Genomic DNA, 15292 nt, shown 5'->3' with positions numbered 1-15292 from the left:
TATACTCACCTTCGGTAGTTTTCCTTTCCTGGTGATTGTCCATGTCAGTATACTATGGGCAAAGCCCCGCCTCCTTTGCCCTGTCAGGACCTCCCAAATTGATAAAAGGCACCCAGAGCCCCATACTGACATTCCCGTAACTAGGACGAGCCGACAGCATGGGGTGGGGCCGTATACTGACATGGACAATCACCAGGAAAGGAAAACTACCGAAGGTGAGTATACAGTTTTCCTAATTCCCTGGTGCTTGCCATGTCAGTATACTATGGGCAATAACTAGCCAGACAAAAGGGGTTTGGGAATGCTGAACAAAATGTAATTCACACTTCAAGAAAACACAACAACATGTTAAACCACCGTGCTTACAGTAGAGGAAATAACTTTTTTCCCGAATTCTACAGAAGATAAAGCACTGAAATCTACACAATAATGTTTCAAAAACGTATGAGCTGAGGCCCAATTGGCCGCTTTACATACAGTTGCCAAAGATACCTTGCTCATCACTGCCCAAGAGGAAGACACACTTCTTGTCGAATGGGCATTAATGTCCTGCGGAGGCTTTATTCCCTTTGAAATATAAGCCTTCTGAATCAGCTTAACCAACCAATTGGCTAAAGTTCTAGTTGATGCTGCTTTCCCTTTCCTATACCCAGATGGTATAACGAACAGGTGATCCCTGTCTCTAATATCTTTAGTTGCTTCCAAGTAGGCCCTCACTGCTGAGGGAACATCCAAGGAATGTGGCCTAGAAGGATCCTGCTGAGAGGCAAAAGTTGGCAACGTCCATTCTTGATTCACATGAAACGAGGTCATAACTTTTGGAAGAAAAGTTTGCACAGGGTATAGAACTAGCCGATCCTCATAGAAAATCAAATATGGTTCTTTATGGGACAATGCCTGCAGCTCAGAGACTCTCCTACCGGAAGTAATTGCAATCAGAAATAATACTTTAAATGACAAGTTCTGCAGCGAGACTTTATCATTTTGAAAGTCATTGGATGAGGAAATGAATTCTAACACTAACGGAAGATCCCACTTAGGAAACCTAGGCTTGACTGGTGGACTTAACTTGATAGCAGCCCTAAAGAACTGTGCCACTAATGGATGAGACGCCCAGGAGACTCCAGTCACTGAAGCAATAGCAGAGACATGCCTTTTCAAGGTGGAGTAGGAAAGATGCAAGTTCAAACCTCTTTGAAGAAAAGAGAGGAGATCAGTTACTTTAATATTATCCAACGGAGAATTATTCTCTTTCGCAAAGGCACAAAAAGACTTCCATACTCTATTATAAGAGGCAGTAGTTGTTGGCTTCTTGGCCATTAGCAACGTATCAACCACTTGAGGGGTACACCCCAGATCTAATAGCCTTGCCCTCTCAAACGCCATGCCTTTAGATGCAACTTGATCGGGTTCTGATGCCAAACTTTCCCTTGTGACAGCAAGTCCCTGATCTGTGGTAGAGGTGCTGGGTCTTTCACACTCAATTGTAGAAGAAGAGGGAACCACGGCCTGTTCGACCAAAAGGGAATTATCGCCAGAACTCTCAACTTGTGATATCGTAGTTTTTGTAGGAATCTGAAGATTAATGGCACTGGAGGAAAGGCATACGCTGTTTTGAAGTCCCATGTCTGTGTCAGCGCATCTACTGCCATCGCTTTCTGATCCTGAAATCTGGAAAAATACAGGGGAGTCTTGTGGTTTTCCCTTGAGGCAAACATGTCTACCTGGGGAGTACCCCAATCTTCCACTAACTGACGGAACACTGCTGGATGAAGAGACCATTCGTTGTTGTCTACATAATTGCGGGATAAGTAATCTGCTTGCAGATTCTGAACCCCCGGAATGTAAACTACTGAAATGTCCTGAAAAAACGTCTGTGCCATTGACATCAGAGGTGCAACTTCCTTCATTAACGAAACACTGTGAGTGCCTCCTTGTTTTCTGATGTAGGAGACAGCAGCTACATTGTCCATGCGAACAAGAACTGATTTCCCCTTCAGTAAGGGGAGAACGTAACAAAGGGCCTGATAGGCCGCTCTGAGTTCCAGGATATTCGATACAACCTCCTTCCCCTGAAGAGTCCACTGACCCTGAGCTACATGCTGCCTGAAGACTGCACCCCATCCGAAATAGCTGGCATCTGTCGTAATTACTTGCCACTCCTGAAGAAACGATGGGCGAAATCTCTCCCGATTGTGAGTCTCTAGCCACCACTTTAGCAACTTCTTTACTCGGTTCGACAGAAAAATACTCTGATTCATACTCAACTTGTTCCATTGCCTTAAAACGTTTTCTTGAAAAATTCTGAGATTCCAGTGTGCCCAGGAGACCATTTGAATTGTGGATGACATTAGACCTAACACTCTGAGACATGTTCTGGCTGACACATAATTTTGATGTAATAGGGACATTATTGCTTGCTGAATTAATAACCTCTTCTGTTTGGGTAGCGATATCGAGCCTTGTACTGTGTCCAATTCTGCCCCCAGAAAAATCATCTTCTGAGTGGGGACCATCTGACTCTTTTCGTGATTCAGGATCCACCCGAACTTTAGTAAAGTATGGATCAAAATCTGTTGGTGAACTTCTAGTAGTTCCCTTGATGCAGCCAGGAGAAGGATGTCGTCCAGGTAGTGAAGGACGCGAACCCCCTGAAGGCGGACTAATGCAATAACGGCTAACAGTACCTTTGAGAAGGTTCGAGGAGAAGTAGCGAGGCCGAACGGAAGACAAACAAACTGCAGGTGTAATTGACCTACAGCAAACCGAAGAAACTTCTGCAAGTCGGGACGAACCGGCACATGAAAGTAGGCGTCCCTCCGGTCTATGGACGACATCCAATCTCCTGGCTGAATTGACATCACAATGGACGCTAAACTCTCCATTTTGAATTTTGGGACATGGATGAATTTGTTTAACCTTTTCAAGTCTAAAACGGGTCTTAAATCCCCCGATTTTTTCTTTATGAGAAAAATTGGAGAATAAAAGCCTGTATTTTTTTCTTCTTCTGGCACCATAGAAATAACCTTTTGCTTCATAAGTTTTGTGATATACTCTACCATTACTAACCTTTTTTGATTTGACTTCGGAATCTTTGTGACTATGACATTGTGCAGAGGAGGCTTCCTCTTGAACTGCCATGCGTGACCCACAGACACTGTGCTTACAACCCAATCGTTCTTTATGTCTCCCGCCCAGATATCCCTGAAATGCAGCAACCTTGCTCCCACCGGAATTTCTTGGATGGGCCACAACTCAAAAAGACTTATTTGTTTCAAGCGTAGTATTGGATGCTCTAGCCTTGTTTGCTCTCTGAAATGGCTGGGAAGGTCTCCAAGATCTTCTGAATTCTTTCCCTGGTCTATAGGACTTTGCTTCTGAAAACCTATTAAATGGCTGTTTTCTGGCTTGCGGATAACGTTGCCTTCTAAACTTGCAGTCTTGGGGAAGGAGCCCCGACTTCCCACCAGTCACTCTTGATATGGCCGCATCCATCTTGGGCCCAAACAAATTTTTCCCGGCAAAGGGAATCTTTGTCCACGTCTGCTTGGAGGATGGATCTGCCCCCCAAGGCTTCAACCATAATGACCGTCTGGCCATAACCGAAAACAACATTGACCTACTACAGCATCTGAGAGCATCCACACTTGCCACACCAACAAAATCCGCAGCCAACGATAATTCTTCTAACGCCAGTGAAAGATTTTCCATTTCAAATTTTCCATGTACTATCCTATGGATGTTATCCACCCACACTTTAACTGCCTTGGCCACTGAAGTAAGAGAAATAGCTACTTTGACTGATTCGCCAGAAGACAAATAAGCCCTCTTCAAATCCTGATCGATTTGACGATCTAACACATCTTTGAATGAAACAGAGTCTTCTAGCGGAAGGGTGACATTGCGCACAACCTTCATAAGTGAAGCATCTACTAACGGGTTAGTTTGAATCAATGATTCATCAGTGTCTGAAAGAGGATACATCTTCTGTAATTTATTTTTTAAAGATGGTTTCTTAACAGTCTTTTCCCACTCATCAAGAATCAATTCTCTTATTTCTTCCATCAATGGGAAAGAAACTCGTTCTTTGCTCAGATGTTTATAATATCTCTTCCTCTTACTTTTAGGAGAACAAGCAGCCTCTTCCCACTGAATTGCCTCCTTCACTCTTGAAATAAATGTAGGAATTAATGAAAAATCAAAGGGAACCTCCTCCATTTCAGAGTCTGAGTCCGAGGACCCACTTTCCTGAGATGAAAATCTTGATGTACCCGGCTGGGGAGAACCTTGCTTAATAGATAGTTCTGATACTGTATCCTTCACTACTTGTTTAATGAGTGAAGAAACCTCTCTGTCCTCTCTGGCAATTCTGATTGCAGAAAAAAGAAAATAACCAAGGGTCCTACCTGACCGTCTGCAGAATATCAGGCTCCGTCCCAGCTGTCCTCTGCTGCCAAGCGTCCACCACGCTGCTATCGGACGCCATACTGTCCTCCTCCTGCGCCCTAAATAGGACGCTGACGACAAGGAGGAAGTTCCGCCCAGCCCACAACCAAGATGGCCGCCTGACTACTTCCGCCCACACCACGGAGGAGAGGAGAAGCTCCACAGCGCCCCTGTGAGCTAAACACAATAAGAAAAAAAAAAGCTATAAGCTGCTGGGGAGGAATATCCGCAATATTGTTTAAGTATTTATGTGGAGCGCAGGAAATTTAAAAGTACATGCCCTGGAGAATACCAGAAGGGGGCTCCAGACCTTGTAGGAGCATTTAGCTGCCAAAGGACCTGGACCTCAGCAGGAGAGCCAACCTGCTGGCAGCCACACGCGGAGGTAAGGACAAATGGGAATCCTGCTGGAGGCGAGGACTTCAAAAGGAATGTCAGTATGGGGCTCTGGGTGCCTTTTATCAATTTGGGAGGTCCTGACAGGGCAAAGGAGGCGGGGCTTTGCCCATAGTATACTGACATGGCAAGCACCAGGGAAAATTATTTTAAATACAAGATGAAAAATTATCTCCTAGGAGAAAACTCAGGAGAAAAAGTTAATTGTATATGGGTCATAGTAGAGTAAATATAGATTGAACTCAAGTAGACATAGTAAACAAGCACTGGAAGTATTGTGCAAACAGAGAAAGCACTAATAGCCGTATTCAAACTCACTTCAATCATGAAAAGCATTCATCCCTTCTGTGATTCCAAGCCTCATTAGCATAAAGTAAAATAATAATTCTTTAATCGGTTTAGCTGATAAATCAATTGATCCCCATCCCATAGAGCCATATCAATCCATGCCATGCACTGATGAGGTCCATAAAGTCTGAAAAAAGGGTGTATGCATGTTGGATTGATGTTGCTATATATAATTTACAAGCTTTAGGATCAAAATTCTCCAATGGTTCGAGATATGTGCCTGGCTTTCAGAGGTATAAATACATTTGTAACGATTGGGGAATTATTTCCGTGGTCAGCGCACAAGATGTGTGCCGACACTGCGGAAATCCTCCACAAGCGTATAAAACAACAGAACCCAGCTATGGTGCTATGCACCTGTAGAGGGAAATTCCCACCGGCAGATGGAGCTGCGGAGTGCAGAGAAATAAACCCTCTGCACTGCCACAGATGCCAGGTGGGAATTGTACAAGGTGAAGCAATATAGGGCAAGATAGCCCTTGGAGAGAGAGAGAGAGAGAGAGCACAGAGACAGAATGTAGGTGTGTCCACCAATCTAGTCACCACTCAGCGACGGTGAACACACAACAACGAAAACCAAGTGGGAACGCAATCGCAAGAATGGCGATTGCTAATAGCGACACCAGACTGAGTAATACAGAGCAAAGGAACAGAATAAAGACAGAACTGATAACAAACAGTAATCCAACACACAGGAGCAGACAGGACTAACTACACGCGGTCACCACACTTTAAGCGCAATAGCAACAAAGCACGTGCACGGCACGGTCGCCACACGAGAAGCGCAATAGTGACAAAGCGTACCAACCCTGACTAACCAAAGAAGCACGAAAACAAAAGAGGACGCGAATGCTTGCTAAACGGTTACCTCACCGAGACGACAGCAAGCGTTCATTCCAGACAGACAGACAGATGGAGCAGCCAGTAGCAACCGCTGCTCTGGCTACACTCTTAAGGCAGAATACAGAAGGAACCACCGCCTCTACCGCTAGGGCGAATGCGATCTAAACAGACAGACAGATGGAGCAACCAGTAGCAACCGCTGCTCTGGCTACACTCCCAGACAGAGTACAGAAGGAACCACCGCCTCTACCGCTAGGGCGAATGCGATCCCAACAGACAGAACGATCTCCTGTCGACCGCCGCTGGCTACAAGACAATCGCAACAAATAGACAGTACAAAGCAATACAGGTGACAAACAACCTGACTATGCTAACAGGAATGCTAGGGCACTCCCAAGGAACTACTCTAAAATAGCAATATTAGCAAACAGTAAGCAAAGGGCTGAGACTCCAGGTAAGTTAGCAAGAACAAACCATCATGACCAGCAAGGAATTCTGGGAGGAAATGGTATTTATACTGCAAGCCATCAGAGGTAGCAGCTAAGCAATTTGCATGACAAGTGGATGCAAATTCCTCACCAGAACAGCAACTCTGCAGCTTGCAGAGTGGAGACGGGTCTCTTTTCCAGGGACCTGCAGCACTCAGACCTAACAAATGGTCAAAAAACTGTCTGCCTGTGCAGACAGCAGAGCAGATCATTGCAACATTATTTTCATATTTGGGTGTGAGGCATCATGGGAAACCACAGTTGCTCACATAAAACTGAATTATCGCAAATACCTTCAGTTTTAAAGAGGAACTCCAGTGAAAATAATGTAATAAAAAGTGTTTAATTTCTACAATAATTATGTATAAATGATTTAGTCACTGTTTTCCCATTGTAAAATATATCCCTGATTTACATTCTGACATTTATCATATGGTGACAATTTTACTGCTGGCAGGTGATGTCAGTGGAAGGAGATGCTGCTTGCTTTTTTGGCAGTTGGAAACAGCTGTTATTTCCCACAATGCAATGAGGCTCCCACAGTGTGATGTCAGCACCATGGTCCTGACATCACACTGTGGGAGGGGTTTCAACACAATATCAGCCATACAGAGCCCCCTGATGATCCATTAGAGAAAAGGTAAAGATTTCTCGTTGGAAAGGGGGTATCGGCTACTGATTGGGATGAAGTTCAATTCTTGGTTACGGTTTCTCTTTAAGAAGGCAAAATTATATTCAATAAAGCTTTCCCATATCTCAAAGAATTTACGATTGTGCTTGTCTTTTTGCAGTGAGGTCTCAATCCAATTCATTAAAAAGACATTGTATAGCATTGTTTTGAAGACATTGTATTCGAGATCCAATATTGCACTATATATGGGTAACACAATCTTTACCCCTGGCACACTACACTATTTTTGAATTGGAGGTACAATTATCTCATATCAATATATCACCAACATGGCAATATGACAATGAATAAAAGACAGGTAACAAAACAAAACAAGAAATGTACAGCAAATCCCCAGTTCTTCAGTGTATCACAAGATCACCACAGTCAGTTCTTTTAGATAACGTTCTTTGATTCCTATTGATTCCTGCTGCTCTCTTGTAATCCTAACATTTGTATAGCGCTTTTCTCCTGTTGGACTCAAAGCACTCAAGAGTCACAGACCCTAAGGATGCTCTCAAAGTGCTACCCTGTAGTGTTAATAAGTCTTGCCCAAGGACTTCTTACTGAATAGGTACTGACCCTAGCTAGGATTCAAACTTTGGTCTCCCATGTCAAAGGCAGAGCCCTTAACCAGTACACTATCAGCCTCTGTCCTTATACGCGATTCCTAAATATGGGAGAAATAAATATAGTGCAGCATTGTCTTTACTGCAATGCCCAGCACCATATATATCACATTCCCGGATCTTGTGATATTTGGTATGTGCAGCCTCCACAATGGGAACACGTGTGTGCCACACCCAGGGCCGGAGCTACCATAGGAAAAAATGGGCAATTTCCCCAGGGCCCCAGAGCCTGTAGGGGCCCCCAAGTTGCCCCTCCCCCATCTTAACTGTTGCTCCCCAGTGACTGCAGAGTCTGTTAAGTTGGGAGGTGATTGGGGGAGGGTCAGCAGCCAGCTCAGGGGCCCAGGAGGGAAGTTTGGCTGCAACAAAGGGCCTCTAATGACGCTTTTTGGTCGGGGTCTGTCTGTTGGGGGGCCCCCAGGCTAATTTTGCCCTAGGGTCCAATTGTTACTTGAATCGGCCCTGGCCACACCTCAAATTGCTTACCAGATATTAACTAACCACTCCTTATTCAGAATAGTGGTAATCACGTTTGTGGTGACTCTTGCTAACTAGGACACTTCTTATCTGCTTTAAGGCAATCTGCAACTGTTGTCTGCAATAGACCAAAGCTGGGGATAATGTAGTATATCTGTATCTCAACATATGATATCACTTTATATGGACCTGCAATTCAGTCTCCCATATGCAGACTGACCACACGGTCCTGCTTTTAACCAATACTCCAAACTGCTTACAAAGTAAACTGCCTCCACTCATATAAAGTAGTAGAAATGTGCATAATTACTATATCCAGGGGTCACTTCAATATTGCACCAATCCAGATTGAGTAGAAAATTATTTTAATCTTGCTAAACACTCGTGAGTTAAAACGCTCATACAGCTTCAAAAAAACTATAAAATGCTGTGTAACACATAAAAAGCCAATCAGCCGTCCAAATGTCAGTCTGCACAAACTATCTCTGACATAGGTCAACCAAGCTCTAACAATTGGCACTCTCACCATCGGCGGTATCCTGTCGGTATGGCAGTGACATCTGTTAATAAATGTGGCCTGATTAGTAATTAGTTTCACCTGGTAGGCTCTGGTTGCTGGCTGTCTCTCTCTGTTACAGGTGATGTTGCTTAGGGGAGCATAATCTGCCTCCCCTGAAGGCTGAAGGTGATTGGTGGAGTGGATTGGCAGGGAGTACATTTGAAATTGGCGCCGGTAGACTTGGGCGCAGGATACAGCGGTATATAGCTGATCCTGCTTCTGCACAAGTCCGGGCCGATTTAATTACTATTCCCCCTCCAGGCCGACATGGATAGTGGGGGAATGAAATAATTCGGCTTCCAGCGATTGCTGGAGGCCAAATTATTATGTTTTTAAGCAACTTCGGCTCCGTCTTCTGACGGAGCCGACATTACTCACTGAGCGCTTCAATAGGAATGATTCCTAATGAAGTCTATGGAGGCGCCGGCTGCACCCAAATCTAGCAGCGCTGAAAAGCACTGCTCCGACTGGCAGGCATTAAATTTCCCAATCCTAGCAGAGGCCTCCAGTTTATAAAGGGCTGAAACGAGTGCAGGCTCACCAGCACAGAAGATTTCTCACCAGCAGTCAGCCCCGCCCTTACTCCCGAACTCTGTCACTGGTGTTATCTTTTTTTTTGGGGGGGGGGGGGGGGGGGGGGTCACCTGCAAGAAAGGGGGATGTGAATCAGTAATGTCGCCCTTGTTGAAGAGGACAATCTGAAAATGTGGTTTGTGTTTTAACTGCTATCATTTTCTTGGTTCTATGGTATTTTCAATAAAGAAATGTTTATGGGTTTTCTAAATAAACGTTGAGAAAGAGAGTAAAACAAACATTTACAAAGCCCCAATAAAACCAGCGGCGGCCTATTTTTCTTCCAGCTTGGTTGTCTGTTTTTATTTCAGTTTAAGTATTTGGTAAGTTTTATTTGGGTCTGGGTCGTGCATTCTCATGATAGATCTATAAATGCCATCAAGATTATTATAGCAAATTTTTTACTACCTTTTGTTACTCTATGTAAATACCGTTTGAATCCGTGATAGCAATTAGAGCATAGGCAGGGGTAAAAGACAGGCAATTTAAGAATTTAGGACCCATTCATCCCGGAGAATCGCAACACGCAAGCAAAACCGCTAGCATTTTCAGATGGGTATTTTTTTGTGATGAATACATTTTTTTTAAATTCATTTTCGTGATTTTTTTGAGTGATCGCGATTTGCGTTTTTAACATTTCAATCGCGATTGCTGAAAGACCGTGAAAAAGTGTTTGTGTTTACCGTGAATCGCCTGCGATCGTGGAAGTGAGATCACTGACATACTTTTTATTACAATAGTGCTTTTAAAAGCGCTAGTGATTGCCGGCGATAGGCGGTAAACGGCCGCTAATCGCCACAGTGGGAATGGGTCTTAAGTCATGGTATATTTCATCACTTCTCGTCACAATGTTTTCATTATTCTACAGTGCCAGAAACAGTGTACTAAAGCCAGGTTCACGCTGCAATGCAAACACTGCAGATGCAGAAATGGTACGGTAAGTGCATCCGCTCAACATACACTGTGTCTATGCCGTTCACATTACCTGCCGTTTCATCTACTGGGTTTGCGTCACCGCCCATCCGCAGTGCCGTCCCCCGCCATCCCCACTCGTCCAAAAACGTATTGGACACCACAAGAAGCATGGGGCTCCCTGTTGGACTGTAAAAAATCTGAATCCAGTGACCCAAACGCGGTGGCGGAACTGAATTTCCATGGTACAGGTGAGCATTCTGTATTCAGCGAGAGATCTAGTTGGAACGGACACTGTTTATTCCCATAGTCTTTCTATGCGTCTGATTTGCAACAGTTGCAGTGCGTTACTGATGTGGTTAAGGAAAAATGCAGCAGGTAGAGACTTTGCATTAGATGTCCAGTCCATGAGCATTGTGTTTGTGATCCAATCCAGTGTGAACATATCCTATTAGTAACGTTGGATGCGTTCACCTTTTATTTCTGTGTTCCGGAAACAACTGCATTTCTTCCCTGTAGTGTGAATGGGGCCAAGTATGGGAAGAAGACAATCTCATCTTAAATGATTGTTCTGGTGAGATGTACAGTGGGTTGCAAAAGTATTCGCCCCCCCCCCCCCCCCCTTGAAGTTTTCCACATTACATTACTGCCACAAACATGCCTCAATTTTATTGAACTGCAAAGTGGAGTGTGCGTAAAGCTGCAATTACAGCTGCCAGTCTTTTAGGGTATGTCTCTACCAGCTTTGCACATCTAGAGACTGAAATCCTTGCCCATTCTTCTTTGCAAAACAACTCCAGCTCAGTCAGATTAGATGGACAGCGTTCGTGAACAGCATTTTTCAGATCTTGCCACAGATTCTCGATTGGATTTAGATCTGGACTTTGACTGGGCCATTCTAACACATAGATACGTTTTGTTTTAAACCATTCCATTGTTGCCCTGGCTTTATGTTTAGGATCATTGTCCTGCTGGAAGGTGAACCTCCGCCCCAGTCTCAAGTCTTTTGCAGTCTCCAAGAGGTTTTCTTCTAAGTTTGCCCTGTATTTGGCTCCACCCATCTTCCCATCAACTCTGACCAGCTTTTGTGTCCCTGCTGAAGAGATGCACCCCCAGAGCATGATGTTGCCACCACCATATTTGACAGTGGGGATGGTGTGTTCAGAGTGATGTGCAGTGTTAATTTTCTGCCATACATAGCGTTTTGCATTTTGGCCAAAAAGTTCCTGTAATGATCGCTGCTGCAGCAGGCACTACTGGAAGTAGTAGTGCTGCAGCTCAGGTAGTTCTGATCTCTTTTCATGCAAGCTGCATAGCTTTGTCTGCCCTTCCCTGCTGTCAGCTTGTGACTGATTATCATTCACCTGTGTGGGAATCTGCATGTCTGCTCCCATTGGATGACCTCAGTATAAAGATCTGCTTCCTGCAGGACTCCTCGGGTTTTTCATAGCTTCAGTTTAAGCTTGTCTTGCTGTCGCTTCAGCCCCCGATCGTGTTTCTTGTTCTAAAAGATACTTTGCTGGTTTTGCATCATATATTGGTTCATTGCCCATATATATGCATACCAGCACGTTTATTATTTTCCTTGTATTCGTGTTACGTTGATACATCAGTGTCGCTGATGTATACGTACACGAACTGTTTATATCCTGTGTGCAGTTAGTCAGCTTTCCAGCACGTTTTGGTAGTTTGCGCGTACCGTGAGCACCCGTGCTGAGCTAGTATCCTGCTCCTGGTCCTGTTCGTGGATTGCGTTCATCTCTGCGAGGAGATAACGAATCCTTCTGAATCCTGTCCTGTTACAGTTTGTGGATTGCGTTCATCTCTGCGAAGAGATAACGAATCCTTCTGTATCCTGTTCTGTTACTGTTTGTGGATTGCGTTCATCTCTGCGAAGAGATAACGAATCCTTCTGAATCCTGTTCTGTTACCGTTTGTGGATTGCGTTCATCTCTGCGAAGAGATAGCGAATCCTTCTGAGTCCTGTTCCCTGTATTACTCCAGTCCTAGTCAGCGTTCCTGCTTATGTCATATATCGGTTCATTGCCGATATATACATATGTTAGTCAGACGTTACAAATAGTTTAATTGATAGCTGTAATTGTAATACGCTAGGAAAACATACTTATTGTATATTTGTCTGTGTTACGTTCATCTATCTTGATCCTGCTATTTCCTGACTATCCTGTCCTGTCTTTGTGAGGCACGCCATCGCTGCAATCGCATTGCCTGCCTCATTCCAGTCTGTCTGGTTTTGGACGCTTGCTGTCGCTAAGTGCCGCTAGCCAGCAAGCGTTCATTCTGTCTACCTGTCCTGATCTCCTCAGTTCTGGTTTATGCGCTCAGCGCTACTTTGCGCTGAGACGTTATAACGAAAGCATTGTTTGTGGCTGTCAGATCTGCACCGGCTCTGTGCGCCACAATCTCCTATTGGAGTCAGTCCTCCCCTCCACTATACTAGGGATAGCCTGTTTCCTTGTGCTAGTGTGTGTACCTCCTCCACGTCAGCTCATGCGTTGCATGCTGACTGTGGAGATTACACCACCAAGCCTTACAGTTCCATTTTGGTCTCATCTGACCAGAGCACCTTCTTCCACATGGTTGCTGTGTCCCCCACATGGCTTGTGGCAAACTGCAAACGGGACTTTTTATGCTTTCTGTTAACAATAGCTTTCTTCTTGCCACTCTTCCATAAAGGCCAACTTTGTACAGTGCATGACTAATAGTTGTCCTATGGATAGAGTCTCCCACCTGAGCTGTAGATCTCTGCAGCTCGTCCAGAGACACCATGGGCCTCTTGACTGCATTTCTGATCAGCGCTCTCCTTGTTCGGCCTGTGAGTTTAGGTGGATGGCCTTGTCTTGGTAGGTTTACAGCTGTGCCATACTCCTTCCATTTCTGAATGATCGCTTGAACAGTGCTCTGTGGGATGTTCAAGGCTTTGGAAATCTTTTTGTAGCCTAAGCCTGCTTTAAATTTCTCAATAACTTGATCCCTGACCTGTCTTATGTGTTCTTTGGACTTCACGTTATTGTTTCTCCCAATATTCTCTTAGACAACCTCTGAGGCCCTCACAGAGCAGCTGTATTTGTACTGACATTAGATTACACACAGGTGCACTATATTTAGTCATTAGCACTCATCAGGCAATGTCTATAGGCAACTGACTGCACTCAGATCAAAGGGGGCCGAATAATTATGCACACACCACTTTGCAGTTATTTATTTGTAAAAAAATGTTTGGAATCTTGTATAATTTTCATTCCACTTCTCATGTGTACACCACTTTGTATTGGTCTTTCATGTGGAATTCAAATAAAATTGATTCATATTTGTGGCAGTAATGTGACAAAATGTGGAAAACTTCAAGGGGGCCAAATACTTTTGCAACCCACTGTATGAGTAATGGAACTGTGTAAGAAGCAAATCTGTAGTAAAAAAAGAAAAGTCAGATGTAATTAGGCAATGACATTTATTGCAGGTCAATGCATCTCCTTTTCAATGTCCAGTGTATATAAGCTGTGTTCTAAAGTTTGTTAGTATACAGGAATCAGTCTGACGAAGGCTCCATAGCCGAAAGCTTCCTGCGTTACTTCTAAGTTAGCCAATAAATGGTATCATCCTGATACAAAGCTTCTGGATCCTAAAGAGCCTTTTTTGTTCCTAACTCAGTGTCCTGATTCCAGCACGGTCACCCCTGGTCAAATTTGCAGCCACGAGTCCTCCGCACGGAGCCGCGGTAGTGACAGTGCTGGAACAAGGGGACAGGGTTTTTTTTCACTTTCTATTTTACTATAAAGGCCCAATATTTTAAACAACATTCATTCATTTTAATATGGAATATTATCGCAATCGTTATCAATAAAGATATGCTTTTCATTTTGTAACAAATCTGAGTTTTTGTCATATAATCTTCTGGTTCATTTTGCTCTTTGCAGTAATGAAAAAACAGAGACTAAGGCCCTGTTCACATTGCACGTGTTGCCGTCCATGTTTCGGCAATGTGTGTGGAAGGCAGAAACACGCGACATCAGAAGTGCATAGACTGCACTGTCTGATGTTCACACTGCATGCGTTCTGGACCAGTGCGGTCCGCAAACGCATGCTGCCCGCATTTTTTCCCGAAACGCGCGGCTAAAAAATTCACAACAGTGAATACACGTCTCTCTGCTTCCTCCAAGACAGCATCTCCTTCCTGCTCGCTCACAGCATCTGATCCCCAGGATGCCAGGTATGTGCTGTACTGGCGCCGCATCACTCACCCGCTCTCAGTAGATTAGCGATGGGATCACCATCACCAACCACACATGAAGTCCGGTTTTCTCTCTGACTACAGCAGTGTCTCATATGACCTGGCAGTACGTAACAGGTCTCATGAAGCACCGCTGTACACCATGGATACGGGATACGGGATGGAGATCGCAGGTGAGTGAAGCGGCACTGCGCATCTAGGGAGGGGGAGATGGCGAATGCAAGGAGGGGGACATTTGGGAAGGGTAGCTGATAGATGGGGACAATTATTTGATAGTCTGCAGGCCAGCCACTGAAATATGTATCCAGTAAGGTGTGCACTCGCTTCTGGCAAGGCCTCTTCCTGCAGCTAGCTTGACACACCCTCTCTCCCTGCACCCCCATTCCCCACCTGTTGTGTTATTCACTTGTGCAGCGGAGGGATAGAGAAAGAGATTGCAACAAGTAGTGTTAGATCTAAGATGTATATGAATTATTCCTACAGGCAGGATATCTGACTAAGTTTTCCTGGCTTAACGAGGCCATGCCACAGGAGTGTTAAAGTGATCTTGAGCCAAAGCTTGGGATCAAAACCAGATAGATACCTTAAAAGAGGGAAGCCTCAGGATCGCTGCTGTAAGCCCCGCCGTTGCAGAGCGCCGCCCCCCCCCCCCCCCCTTCACATCGGGCTGCGCAGCTCTTCAACCGGACGTGAGCCCAC

Source organism: Hyperolius riggenbachi, chromosome 5, assembly GCF_040937935.1.
Source record: "Hyperolius riggenbachi isolate aHypRig1 chromosome 5, aHypRig1.pri, whole genome shotgun sequence".
In the NCBI taxonomy this organism is placed as follows: domain Eukaryota; kingdom Metazoa; phylum Chordata; class Amphibia; order Anura; family Hyperoliidae; genus Hyperolius; species Hyperolius riggenbachi.
The sequence above is the reverse complement of the archived record's forward strand: the minus strand, read 5'-3'. Positions refer to the sequence as shown.